General features: G+C 38.5%; 1 long non-coding RNA gene across 2 annotated transcripts in view; it reads right to left on the minus strand.

The window, feature by feature from the left end:
• LOC125160883 (uncharacterized) overlaps window positions 1–13,494 on the minus strand; it is a 113,469-nt gene that overhangs the window by 34,501 nt on the left and 65,474 nt on the right. The gene's annotated exons all lie outside the window — the stretch shown is intronic.

Genomic DNA, 13,494 nt, shown 5'->3' on the forward strand with positions numbered 1-13,494 from the left:
TGCTGACATAGGACTTAGCCGAACATATGTCCCCCATTTGTCACATCTAGCAGCATATAGTTGTGCTTGATTATGAGTTCCCGTGGACAGTTTTTTTAGGTTGTTACCTGGCTGCAAAGACCCCAGATCTGCTCCTCTACCTCCAAATGTCATTTTCTTGTTAATACAGAATGGCTCCTCCTCCTGCTTTTCTTTCTATCTTCTCTTAGGGTGGGTAGTTTTACTGAAGATTTTTTCAGACAGTTGTAAGAATGGGAGAAGGATTAAGGAACAATGAGATTTGAACAAATAAAAAAACCTTCACAGATTTGAGATCTTAATGTTCTGGTTCCTCTTTGCCACCCTCTCCTCCTGAGATTTTAGAACTCATTGTTTACCGAATGCCTTTTTTTTTTTAAGTTCATTTATTTATTTTGAGAAACAGTGTGTGTGTGTGATCCAGGCAGTTGGTGGTGAGAGGAGAGAGAGAGAATCCCAAGCAGGGTCCGACTGTCAGCATAGAGCCCATTGCAGGGCTCAATTCCACAACCATGAGATCAAGACCTGAGCTGAAATCAAGAGTCAGACACTTAACCAAATGAGCCATCCAGGCACCCCTTTAGTGAATGCTTTTAATCACATCTTTCTTCATAATGTTTGGAAGAATATCTTTACTGCATTTGGATTTGTATAGCCTGAGTTGAAATTTTGGCAGAATGGAATCCCTGGAAATAGGGTGTGTGAGAGATGGAGATGTGTGTCAAGGAAAGGAAGATAAGGAGATGCTGGTGAGGGGAGATAACTAGAGCTTAGAGAAAGAATGAAGACAAAAAAATAGAGGGGCAGATCTAGCAGATTATTCTATGTTCTTATAGTAATGAGAAGCCATATTCTTGGGCATGAAGATGCATACATTGTGATCAAAAAACATTACCATCTCCTCATTTGAGGAGTCCTGACAGTTCTTTTTTTTTTTTTTCAACGTTTTTATTTATTTTTGGGACAGAGAGAGACAGAGCATGAATGGGGGAGGGGCAGAGAAAGAGGGAGACACAGAATCGGAAACAGGCTCCAGGCTCTGAGCCATCAGCCCAGAGCCCGACGCGGGGCTCCAACTCACGGACCGCGAGATCGTGACCTGGCTGAAGTCGGACGCTTAACCAACTGCGCCACCCAGGCGCCCCAGAGGAGTCCTGACAGTTCTGGAAATAAAGTTGGAAGGACACAAGGAGGGTTGGATAGTTTAGTACTGGAAAGATAATCTGGGATCCAGTAGACCTCAGTACACATTGTTTTAATGTGTCCACCCTACCCCCAAATTGAAAGTCAATTGCTATAGTGAAGGAGTAACTGGGTAAGGTACACAGGTCTCTGCCTAAATCTGGATGCTGTTGCTGAAATTCCTGGAGCGATACAGCCTGTAAGGGCTCCAATGCCACGTCAAACTTAGGTCCACAACTTAGGTTGGAAGGTACTAGATAACTTACTGAATGATGAGCTCCTTAAGGAGCTCCTTGTACACCTACCATAGATCCTATACGTACTACATCTCACCAAATAATGATCCCAGATCTAGTTCAGGAGTGTCCCTGTGGCAACCTATAATCCTCCTAAAATGAAGGTTTTTCTAGAATACTTGCTGAAGAAGCTGTATATTTCAAAATTATAAAGCTCCTGGTTGAAGACTTTTAGAAACACAAAAATCTTTCAGTTTGCTTCAGGGTTCATACTGGTCAACACAATGTTTATAAAGTTGGCTAAATTATTTTGTCAAATCTTTGTTCCAGCATCCCTACCCCAACTCCCTTTGAAGCCCTAGTGCCTCCTGCTCCCTGTAAAAGATAATAACAGCTGTGAAAAAGAACAGCATTTTGATTTCCCATCCCATGAGGCTGATGAGGAGAAGGCAGAGAAAGGGGAGGGTAGATTGTAACAGGAACATTTGATCCCTCAAGAGCGGAGATCATATGATGATTGATTAGGGAGATGTCACTAGTTAGCCAGACCACAGCTAAAGGTTAAACACAGGTTAACAATAGCCCAGGAGAGAACAACTGAAGAATTCATTAATCGTGTTTCTGTTTACATCCCCTTCCACCCCCACCTTCCAGGCTTAATGTAGCCTCTGCCCTGATGAGAAGGACTTTTGGAGTTCATGGCTCATTCCTCTCACCTGGCATGTGTGCAAACTGGTTAAGCATATTAATAGGTGACTTGGCCAACACCACATAGCTAGTTAGAATAGCAGAACTAGGATGAGAACCACTCTCTCTCTTTAGAGACAATTACTCTTCCCATTTATCCCCCAAATAACCATCAGTTTCCTCCCACTTCACCCATGGATGTGCAAGACACAGCATCCATCAACAAGTGGTCTCTTCCCACCCCTTGACTTGGTTTGTGACTTCACTTAACCAATAGGATGCAGTGCAAGTAACATTCTGGGTCTTCCCAGTTCAGGCCCTAAAAGGTCTGGCAGCTCCTGCCTCCTGCTCTAGGAAGCCAGCCTCCATGCTTTAACGAAGCTGGGCTTGACTGCTGAGTGATGAGCCTCAGCACATGGATGGAGAGGACATGTGGAAGAGCAGCAGACATGAGGGAAGCCTCCTTAGACCTTCCAGCCCAGCCCAGCCACAGGCTGAACATAGCTGAATAAGTTACCCCCATAAAATCACATGGAGCAGAAGACCTACCCAACTGAACTCTACCCCAATTCCTGACCCAGAGAATCATGAGAAATACACAACTGAAAGACTGCTACATCTTCTGCCTTATTCTGTTCACTTGATTATCATAATTAAGAAATCAGAACATTAGACCACGGTTAGGTCTCAGAAGTCTTATGAAGGAACGTGGTCAACCAACACTTCTGTGTATTTTATCAAGACAAGATGGTTTTCTGCTTTAAATTAACTCAGACACTGAGGGTGTAAATTAGTATATTAATTTGCTGATCAACCAATCTTACTATGGTTATGTTAACTTATACTTACCATTTAACTATCACAAAATTTTGTCCAGGTCTTAATGTTCTGGCTATCTCATGATGCATCACAGACCACCAGAAAATTTAGTGGCTTAAGATAACCTTTCTCCTCTTGCTCACTACTTTGCAATTTGGGCACACCTCCATGAGGACAGTCATGCTGCATACTCAGCATCAGGTAGGGCTGACTAGAAGGCTGGCTCTCTCCCATGTGGAGATTGGTGGTGAGAAGGAAACTTGAGCAGCTGGAGGCTACAACAGCTGGGCTTCTCTGAGATTACTGTCTCCATGGAGCTTCCCATGTGGTCTCCCCAGCTCAATTGCTTCAGGCTGGCTGGTGTTCTTACATCAGTTCAGTGATCCTAAGACACAGTCCTAAGGAAAGGATCCCAGCAGAAGCTGTATCACTTTGCATGACTTAGATTTGGAAGTCAGATAATGTCCTTTCTGCCCTGTCACTGGCCTACCCATATTCAAGGAAATAGGAGCACCCCCCCCCCCCGCCTTGATGGAGGAGTGCCAACATCATACTGTTAGAAGAGCATGTGGGAAAGGCTAGGTTAGGGCTGCCATATTTGGAAAACACAATCTTGCCTGACCCAGCTTCCAAACTCCACATCTGAACTTCATGCTAGGAATAAAATCTTGATAGAAAGACGAATTCCAGGAGCTCTGATGTTTTAAAAGAATGTTATTGCTGATTGCAATACTTGTGAGAGTTAATTCATTTTCCTTATAGAGGACATGTTTGGGGGTCATAGTATATCTCCTTTTTGCCCAGAGATTTGGAGGACAGCTGGGGAAAGGGGAATGTGAATAATCTACTGTTACTGCTGTTTTGTAAACCTGCCCATTCTTTTAAAAAATAGATTCACTGCTTACAGTTGAAACAAGTAGGGTATTCATAGCAAGGTTGAGACATTGTGAATTTAATCTGGCTCTGGCAACCACATATTTTAAAGAAAATTCGTTTTGTAGGCTCTATAACCAGTTTTGGACGAATGTGAATAACTTACATTTCTACACGCACATCCAATTCGGACGCACACAGCACATTCATTCGATATCTTTTATTCCTGAGGGATTTCCAGTTTCTCAACCCAGTTCACCAGGTATTTTGTTTGTAATCTGGCAACGCCACACCAAAAGCACGCAGCGCCTTTTTAACTGTTGCCTAGCAACACTCAAGTGCTCAGGACAGGAAGTAAAGTGTGCAGTATCCCACTGTAATTTTGGTATACATATGGTGCCTAGCACTTAGCCAAAGTGAAGTTTATGTGTGAGCAGAAAACTAACTTTTCTGTTACTGCAAAAACATGCCCCAGGACATGTACCAATCAGAGAAGAGCTGTTATACTTCTATGGCATTTTGTAATTGTTTTGAAACTGTTATGAGTACAAATAAATATCCAGTAAGAATATCCGTATACTCTGCAGATTATTGTACCGATGTTAAATACCTGTCTGTCTGAGGTCTGATCTCTTAACCTAGTTTTTTCAGGTTATTTTCCTAAACTATGTTTTCATCATAACCTGAAGATAGGATTTTATGAACTTTTTATAATTCTTTTTTTATAAATGTTTATTTATTTTTAAGAGGGGGGGAGTCAGAGAGAGAGGGTGACAGAAGACCTGAAGCAGGCTCTGTGCTGAGAGCAGGTGCGGGGCTCGAACTCACAAATGAGATCACGACCTGAGCTGAAGTCAGACGCTTAACCAACGAGCCACCCAGCCACCCATTATGAATTTTTTAACACCGGCTTTGCAGACTATCTTTGGAGATGCCACTTTCAAGTTTACCAAATAGCTACATTGCCAAAAACTTTGGTATCTATCAAATGTTTGCATTTTAAATGGTCTCCTCAACAATGTGATTTCAAAGATTTTGCTGGTCCGCTGACTTCTAACATTTCATGCCTATAAATTCAGTGTATAACTCACAGAATCCGTCACTGAACAACAACAACAAAATCTTCAATAATGCGATTGTCACCCTTTAACTATTTATTGGGAATTTTTCACTTACATAGTTTATCTCCCTTAAAGCTGAACAGTCCAAGATTATTTTTGCAAGCAGCACAACAACTGAGTGAGGGGGGAGTTTGTTCCTAGCTAAAATGTTTTACTATTTGAGGTCATTTTCAAAGGAATGAATTTGTGTCAGAAAGTATTTGTTAGAAAAAAATAAAATTGGGTTACAGGCCAAAGAATGGCAAAAGTATGCTGTGAGGAGGTAACTTTAATCTAGTGAAACAAATAAAATTGCTGCAAAGAAACCACAGAGGGCATCTTTGCCACAAGTTGATGAGATGAATTACTTTTCAAGTAGCTTAAAAAGAGGAGCCCTGTCTCATATAAAGCTGCTGGATCAACACATGTGGCCAAGTAAGGCAAGGGCCAGCCAGCACCCTGAGGTTCCAAGCCTCTGTGTGTGACCCTTTTGTAAAGCCACGTTAACCAACGAAGCTGAGTTTTTAAAGTAACTATGCACTCGCAGAAATCCTAAGACAAGTAATTTTCACATAAAAGTGAGGAAGTTACAAATTAATATCCTTTCTTTGCATAACCGCCCCCCCCCCAAAAAAAGTGAAGAATGATTTGAACCTGCCTTGTTAAAATGTTCAGCTCAAATTGAACTTTAGGCTATTGGCTCTGTGACTATGTAGAATGTCTGATGGTATCAGATCTTTAGGGGTTCTCTGAAACCCACAAGAGTAGTTCAACAGGAGTTTCAGGTTTCCTGTCTGTTTACTCCACCCTAGAGAAAGGTCCCAGTAAACTCACTTGATGGCCCTTTCCAGTCCTGGCATTGATAGTGCAATTGAAACTGTTTAAAAACTGAAGAATTGCTTGTCATTTCACCTAATGTCTCTGAGCACACTTTTTCTTCTTGGTAAAATGAAGGTCATCCCACCGGGCCTACTTGTCCACAAGAGTGTTGTGGGGGGAACAGAAAGGTCAGGCAATAAGTAACATGAAGTGAACATTTCCTATGATCTCTACTCTCTTGGCACATTATATGCTTTGCTCCACCAAATCCTCACAATAACTTTACGAGACAGGTACAGAGATCAAACTGAGGCTTAGAAAAATTCAGTGCCTTGCCCAGATCATACCTGGTATGTGGCAAAGGCAAGATGTGAACTGACCTCTAACTACTAAGCTATTCCACCTCCAATATAAGGAAATGAAAACAACTATTGAATGGTAAAATGATAGGTCAACATCAAATATCACTATTATTAAAACTCCCTCGCTGTGAACCTTTATTTAAAAGTTACAGTTTGTGTGTGTGTGTGTGTGTGTGTGTGTGTGTACATACGTATGTGTGTGCCATTTTTGTTGGTCTGGGGGGCATGACGTTTCTATTTAGGTTTCAGATGATTTTTTAATTTTATATTTAATTTTAAATATATATACACAATCAGTATAGAAACTCCCCGAAATACAGAAAACTCTAAACGAAAAGAAGAAAAATTGTGGTAAGTCAAACACAGAAACGTGTTGGATCAGCAGCACCCCCCGTTTCCCAAAAAACAAGGAGGGTCATTATAGTGCTTTACTCAGAGCAAGAACAAAGCATTTTAGTGCCACACACATAGTTAGAACACTCATATTTGTTAAATGAGGGTCAGGGTGACATACGGACCATAGCAAATTATCATAGCTTTCGGCTGTAAATAGATTAAAAGAATCAAAAGAATAGTTCACTAAGCAACAAAATGCTTAACAGAGGTAAGATTTGGCAGACACCTTGAGACTGTAGATTTGCTAACATTGCTGAAGAAACATTCATTTCTAGAAAATTCAGACCTGTAAGAAAAAGTCCAGTAGTATTATAGTAGTTTGCATAGGCTGGTTTAGAATGTACTTATTTGTAAAGAATGACCTGAGTATTGAATCAGGCAAATGTTCATTCTGGAACCAGAGCAAAGGTCAGAGAATTCCTAGAATTCAGAGTTGTACCTTGGACTTCAGAGGGACATTCTGGGATAGAAGCTGAGCAGAAAGCAGAGACAGGACTCTGAATGTGAGGGGTTCTCTTTCAAAGGAAGAGGTTATTGCTAGAGATGAACAGATCAGGAATTGTGCTCCTGTGTTTTAATTAATTGCTGGAAGGAAGATGTCTAAGACAGAAAACCAGAAGATCCCAGTCGGCTGGAAAGCCTTCCAGGGAGCCTGCTGAGAATGTAAGCAGAGACAAAAGCAGCCCCATAATGATGTCAAATTATCTGCTTCTATCTCCAATTCCTATCAAAAACAAAGGTGCTTTTTGTCTTTCCCTGAGTTCTACTGAAATTCCTTCCCATGCCAGCTTCCTGAGAGACAGCATTTTCATACTTCCCTGGACAAATTATCTTTTCCCAGATTCGGAAGCTGAAGTGAACCTCCTGAAACCACCACTTTCTTCTTCAAATCTAATTCTATCCATTCTCTGGTATCACCTCTACTCCCTCTAAGGCATCTTCAGCTACAAACTCGGGAAAAAATTCTAGGAAAAGAAATGATTCAGGGGGAGTATTGTTCCCATACCCTATACCCTCAAAGTGCCCCCAGTGACAACGCCCCATGTCAGCAATTTTTTCAAGTTTATGTACAAAGTTCTCGAATCCTTTAAGTCCTACCCTTCATTCTTTCCTAAACACAATCCAATTCTTGGATTCCTAAGGAATCCTTCATGAAACAGGGACACTTTCCTGAAAAAATCATTCATGTAGCCTTCCTATTTCTGAAATTCTGTGACTGGAATCATCTTAAGCCCTTAATATAGACTTAACTATTACATGGAAGAAAGCATCAACTATGTCCCTCAGACAAAATCATTTGCTTCCAGAATAGGGACCAAGTCTTACCCCCTTAGGCATAGAACGTGCTTAATAAATCACATTAATTAAAAAACCACAAGCCTTAGGATGTCTAAAATATCAGGAGAGGGAGTTTTAAATTTTAAATGTAATTGTTTTCTATTATACACACTAATCAGAAAGGAATTTGAAGTTTAATGTTTATTGATTTTTGAGAGAGAGAAAGACAGAGCACGATTGGGGGAGGGGCAGAGAGAGAGGGAGACACAGAATCTGAAGCCGGCTCCAGGCTCTGAGCTGTTAGCACAGAGCTGGACACGGGGCTGGAACTTACATACCACAAGATGCTGGCCTGAGCCAAAGTTAGACGCTTAACTGACTGAGCCACCCAGGCACGCCAGAAATTTGAAGTTTAAATGAAGAACCACTAAAAAGAAATCAAACAGGGAGATTCAAGCTGCTCAGGCAACAAAATCAGCAAACAGTGAAAGCCATACAAGGCACTGAAGGTTATAAAAATAAATATAACCTGTAATCCTGGCCTTCATTGCTTTACCACAAAATAATCACCATAAGCTACTGTTTCATCCATTCTTTGCCTCTTACTAGCAATTTGACAGCTCCTCTCTTCTTCCCTCTTATTCCAGTATTTTCTTTACTCATCAATAGGAACTACCAATTCACTTCTTATCAACTGTATAGTTACTGTATACTTACTTATTACAGGTTAACACCTGTAGGTGGTTTCACTATTGTGCAGGCAGGCCCAACAAAGCACTATTTTTAGAGCATGAAGAACATTTAATTAAACATAGCATTTAAATCATCCAGTCTCTTAATCCTAATTTTGATTTGCCTATTTCCTTATCTTTGGGAGGAAAAAATCACACATTGGTCAATCATTTCATACAAGAAAATAGTTCGGTGCTCATATTTAATAAAATGTCTTTAAAAAGAGATTTCGGACATTTTCTCAGTAATGCTCACTTTTTCTCCCTTTTGATCATGGAAAATATAGAGCTGAGAAACTTTAAAATTAATTTTGACTTTATGTATTTATGTTATATGTGTTGTTATTTACAGACAGAACTATTCATTTTATGGGCACCTGGGTGGCTCAGTCTTAAACATCTGACTCTTGATTTCGGTTCAGGTCATGATCTCATGGTTGGTGAGATAGAGCCCTGCGTTGGGCTCTGGGCTGACAGTGTGGAGCCTGCTTGGGATTTTCTCTTTCTCCCTCTCTCTCTGCCCCTCCCCTGCTCATGTATGCAAACTCCCTCTCTCTCAAAATAAATAAATAAACATTAAGAGAAACCTATTCAGTGTATAGTTAATGATTCTCAAGTAATTGTATTATGTTTCTGATGAGGAGATTAGACCTGCACTTTTGATGTGTTCATTTTAATTTCAGGATCAATAATCAGAAGAAGAAAGATATTCTGATACACACTTAAAAAGTACCTTTGATTTTTTTAATTTCCATTTTGTATGTAGGATCCAGCTAAAACTAAGTTCCACTCCATGTCTGATAGTAATGGAACTGCCTTCTCTTTTTTCTAGCATACTACAGAATCCTTCCCAAATTGTCACGTAGTCATTGTATTCTTATAAATAGCCAAGTCTATATTAAATTCACTGTATGCTCTGAAAATTATTCAATAAACACCGTAAAAGGCTAGTGTTGACGTCTCTCCCCCCCCCCCCTGCCCCAGGAGGAGTCACAGAGCTGACTTAGGTTTGGGCCATTCATGGTGACAACCTATCAAAATAACCAAGAAAAAAAAAGTATTCCAAGTCACCATTCTATTGATTTCATTTACAGAAAGTCAGCTGGTTTCAGCACTTCCCTGTCTATCTGAATGCTAACTTCAGGCTTTTGAAGCAGACCTTATTTGATGAAGGAAAGTCAGGAATAGAACTTGAGTGAGTTGTCCAGTGTCAGACGCAGCCTGTGTGCCTCGTGTTTACAACTGACTCATGAGATTCTGATGTCTGGAGGATATCTATTTGATCTCTTATTCTCAGCTATATAATCTTCCAGATTAAATTACACCAGAAATAATCTGTGTACACCCCACAGAGAATAAATAATCAGACAGACATATCTCTGCTTCTCTTCCTTTTCCATGAAGGAAGCAACATGACTTTGCTTGTGATTATCTAAAACCTGCAGGCCTGATATTGTCACTAAAATCCTGCAATTTCACGTATTATGTAACCAGCCCGCTGTGGTTTCCAAATTAAAAATATATTTTAAAAGTGACAAAACCAGCCTGCAATAAATGTGATTTAGGGTTAAATCTTTAAGTAACCTCACCAAGGGATTCTGAGGTCGATGTAATGCCCAACTGATCCATCTTTCTCTTTAAAATGTATTATGTATAACCAAAAAACACTTCTGGTCTGAGTATATGGAGGTTCCCTGGGATTGAGGGGATTTCCCTTGAAATAGGTTTTTCTTTTTCACAAGATTTCAGGCTTTGTAGAATTTGCTCTGCTGTGAATAATATTTTCACATAATCGTGCATACATTTTTTTTCACTTTGTGTAACTTTATAAAGATGTTGCTCAAGGGAAGCAACAAATGCAAAGTTTATTAATAGGAAAAACCATATTTAAAATAACAAATTAAAGGGCGTATGGGTGGCTCGGTTGGTTAAGCATCCAACTTCAACTCAGGTTGTGATCTCACGGTCCGTGGGTTCAAGCCCCGCACCGGGCTCTATTCTGACAGCTCAGAGCCTGGACCCTGCTTCGGATTCTGTGTCCCTCTCTCTCTGCCCCTCCCCTGCTCACACTCTGTCTTTCTCTCTCTCAAAAATAAATAAACATTAAAATTTTTTTTTCTTCAAATAACGAATTAAATACTACAATTACCTAATAGGAGCCTAAACACAGAAACAGCATGGGAATATTTTTGAGTTGAAATGTGTAAAAATATATATGTTAAAAAATAAAAGTGTAGAAATTGATCCAAATACATATGGGATACAAATGACATCACAAGGGAGTATGGAACTATGAGCAATTCAGTACTGGATATTGAGATAACTGGGTACCATTTTAGGAGGAAAACTCATATCTTACACCAGGACAAATTTGAAATGGATAAAAGACAAACAATGACAAAGTACTCAAGCCCTGGCAGAAAAGTAAGTTATTCTCTTAGTAATCCTGAAGATAGTTGTCTTTCCTAGCTATAAGCCAAACCCAAAAGCCATAAAAGAAAATATTGATGAATTCAACTACAAAACAAACAAACAAACAAACAAAAAACTGCTGCAGCAAAAGCCACCACAGGCAAATCAAAATACAAGTGATAAGGTGAGATGAAAATACTTATAGCTCATATTACTAAAGAGCTTACCTTCCTAATATAAAAGAGCTTCTTCAAAATGAGGGAGGAAAAAAAAAAAAAACAATTAACAGCCCAACTGAAAATCTGAAAAAGAGATAAACAATGAGAAAATGAGATGCCATTTTCTCCAATCATTCACAAAAAAATCTAAAAGATGGATAACACCAAGTAGAAAATATACATTCTTGTATATTGCTGCTGAGGTGAAAACTGGTACAAGCCCTAGGCCATTCTGGCAGTAACTACTGAAATTATTAATGATTATATTCCTTGACTAGCAATTCTCCCTCCGTGAAGATACTTGTGAAATGACCACACACAAAGTTGTTCATTATAGAGCTGCTTATTGGAAACAACCCGAAATACTTATCCATAGCGGATGGGTTAAAAGAGATTAAATTTGAGATTTGCTAGTATATACTAAGTAACCTGTATTTATGCATAAGTAATAATAATTTCAAGTGTTTGGTTGTTTCTATATGTGGTCTAGAGTGGTTGGGAACAGGGTAGGTAGGAAACAGGAAGGAGAGAAAGGGACTTTAATTTCTGGATTTCTGGCATTTTAAAAATAATGTATATATTACCTATTCAAAAATTAAAGGTAAATTAATATTTTTACCTAATCGCAAAAATTAATCTCATCCCTGACTTTTCTTAGTCAGTTTAGGCTCTCATTGTACAACTCTGTTCTTATGCTTCAGCTTCAGATAAAAATCATTCCATTTTGCTTCTAAATATGTAAGAACATTCACTAATCAAGGAGACTAACCTTGTTACTGAAGTATTTTAATCAATTGGAAGCATTTATAAACATATAAACATGTTAAAGTTTTTTATGTTAAGTTTTACATATTTTACCACGTGCATAAGCAATAAAGTTTGACTCAGAAGTTAATTGGCCATCTGCATTTCTTACCCATTTTTCCTCCTTCTAAAGTAGAATATAATATCTCACTCTTATCGTAAGGTTAAAAATCATTCCTTCAAGTGTTAAGATGCTGTCTTTAGCACACACAAGAATATTTTCCTGTCTGTATTAAGATTCTTATCAAACCACACCATATTTCTCTTAGAGATGGTTCGGTTTTTTACCTTTAAATATTAGAACTCTTCTTCTTTTTTTAATTGACATGATGAAGATTTTATTCCAATTCATTCCAAATGCAACTTCAACTTTAAAAACTCCCTTAAAACAAGCTTGCTTCTCCTCCCCACTCTAGTTATCTGCCCTCAACCCACCCTATAGGTATCTTCTAAAATACTTCTAATAATTGCTAAAGAATTAATTGTATAATTGGTCATTTCATGATTGTCTCCCTGATAGAATGCAAAGATATGAACCAAATCTGTCCTATTCATCAAGGTATATTCCTCAGGCCCTAAGAAAGTGTAATAGAATGCCTTTTACATAACAGCTTCTCAATATATACATATATATACATATATATGTATATATATATTTTTTTTTAATAAATGAACAAATGAATTGCCTTTGTTTTTTTCCCCCAACACCTTTTCATCTGTTAGAAATGCAAGGTGCTAGAGGTTAGAGACTCTTTCAAAGAAGCTGGTTACATGAAGCTAATACATAATCAAACCAAATTATATACTTTTTTTGTTTATTATTAATGAAACAACACCTATCAGTGGCAAATCTAATATTGACAGGCCTGGTAATTCAATGTCTTTGAAGTAATAGGACTTGGTTGGCCTCATTAAGAGTAATGATAAGATTTCAAAATATATTTTACACCAATAATCCTAACAACTAGTATTTCTTACACTTTACTAAGAATATCAACTAGAGCAATGATGTGCTCCCCATCTGTAAGGTGGGTTCTAGATGGAATACACTTTACCTCCAGCAAGCAGTATATTCAGAAAGACCAGCAAAATTGAACCAGCATTGGATATTAAAAATATTTATAGACATTACAAATGGAAAGTATATCTTCTACTCAAAACAGTTTAATTTTCTTTGGGTTGTTATAATGACAATTTCCTTAACCTGATGAGATAACAGATTTTTAAAGATGTAATCATGTATTTATCTTATGGTTTGCACAAGATGTACCTTTAGTACATCCAGATTTTCATAATCCGTCAAACAGTTTTTCAGTATGTGTTATGGCAGGATATTCTAGAACTGCCAAGAAAAGTAAATTCACAGAGCTGCCTGCAACTCACTAACTATAACAAATTAGCATAAGCAGCCCCATTTTAGAAGGAATGGCTTTTACAAGTTACACAGAAAAATAATGTGATTTTGCATTTATATCATTAAAAACTGTCCCTGTAGTACATGGTTTCATCATAAATATTAAACACAGCCCAAAGAATTTAACATAGGGAGTTGGTCGGTT

The sequence above is a fragment of the Prionailurus viverrinus genome, chromosome A2 (assembly GCF_022837055.1).
Source record: "Prionailurus viverrinus isolate Anna chromosome A2, UM_Priviv_1.0, whole genome shotgun sequence".
Taxonomy (NCBI): domain Eukaryota; kingdom Metazoa; phylum Chordata; class Mammalia; order Carnivora; family Felidae; genus Prionailurus; species Prionailurus viverrinus.